Source organism: Priapulus caudatus, unplaced genomic scaffold, assembly GCF_000485595.1.
Source record: "Priapulus caudatus unplaced genomic scaffold, Priapulus_caudatus-5.0.1 Scaffold103, whole genome shotgun sequence".
NCBI lineage: Eukaryota > Metazoa > Priapulida > Priapulimorpha > Priapulimorphida > Priapulidae > Priapulus > Priapulus caudatus.
The window spans coordinates 178647-180292 of record NW_014577164.1 but is presented as its reverse complement, the minus strand read 5'-3'; the positions used below and the strand labels follow the sequence as shown (position 1 = coordinate 180292).

Sequence of the window (1646 nt, the reverse complement as noted above, 5' to 3'; positions counted from 1 at the left end):
TATATATATATATATAGATAGATAGATAGATAGATAGATAGATAGATAGATAGATAGATAGATAGATAGATAGATAGATAGATAGATAGATAGATAGATAGATAGATAGATAGATTAATACATGTGCGCTTCCTGACAAGAAGTTCATTAATTAAACTCGCACAGAATCCGCGTGAATAGGAGGGCTTCTTTCAGGTTTCGCTAAACAGATTACAGCTCAATCACCTAATTAATATATATATATATATATATATATATCGCAGCAGTGGCTATACCTCTCTGCGTCTATAACTGATGCAGTGATGATTCGTATAATGAAATGGATAGCGTGACCATGTGTTATTAACAACGAAACGAGTAATGGCGGCAATCTAATCGACTAAAGCATATGTCTTGCAGAATCACTATATAGACTATAGATTGTACATCAGTCGATAACGTTGATAATGGCGAAGCAATAACTTTGCTCGGTCACTCTGTCACTAACAGTCAACACTCCACCACATCTCCCACCAATGTCATTTAGCATTATCGCTACACAAACTCGTTACCTAAGAACACGCATATTGTATCTGCCTGTGGCCTGCCAGATATAGTTTGTGCCAAGCGTCCAGGCGCCATCTCAGGTTATCCCTCGTGTAATTATATATACAATGATGGCTGTTTGCATTAAGTTCGAGTGGCTTCAATATAGGGAGAAAAGGCAATAACTTTTAAGTGCTCTTTTCAAAGGTCAGTACAGCGCAGTACAGCGACGTGACAAGAATAGGCACGAGAATGCTTGCACGGCGCTTGTGCACGTGAATGCTTTCAAGTCTTTTGTATAAGCAAATGGTTTTGCCACATAAAGTGCATGAATATAGCCTCGGAGGGTCCTGCCTTCCAGTGTGACCGACAATATCGGTTTATAATTGAAATTTCAAAATTGCATGTTGGTTTAGATATACTATGCACTTGTGTGTACCACCTTTTAGGTGGTCACTGTTCGTTGCCTAGTAACATATCACATTTAATTGCCTAACTGCGCTGCATTCTTTCCTTGTTGGTTTGACAAAACATCACTCCAGCAACTGCACTGTTCGCACCATTTAGCTATACTGGTTGTAGGACAACGAAGTCAGACAACGAGTCCTTTGCGTGGCGTTTCTCAGCATGCAGTTATCTTGAAGCCGTCCATGTGTTAATGACAGAATATGCAATATATTATGTTACATCCAAAAAGACTGAAACATTATGTCCACGCCCGTAAATGCAACGCATTTAGCACCTTTAGGCGCATACAATATAATCTTCATAGATTTTGACACTGTGATTAACAGTCTTGTTACCTGAGAAGCACCCTGTGAAGGTGCTTGATATAATAAGTGATTCATTCCAATCTGACGATTGTATATGAGTGAGTACATGTTTAGTAATGTTCTGATGAAGCCATGTCCACATAGTTCAACGTGAACAACCGCGCATACAACACACGCAAGACGCGCGCACACACACACACGCACGCACACACACACACACACACACACACACACACACACACACACACACACACACATACACACACACACTCACACGCACGCACGCACGCACACGCTTATACACGCACGCACCCACACTCACGCACGCGCACGCACGCACGCACACGC

At 41.3% G+C, this 1646-nt stretch overlaps 1 long non-coding RNA gene across 1 annotated transcript in view; it reads right to left on the bottom strand.

Moving 5' to 3' along the window:
* LOC106805168 overlaps nucleotides 1–1646 on the bottom strand; it is a 37104-nt gene that overhangs the window by 34281 nt on the left and 1177 nt on the right. The window lies entirely within an intron of this gene.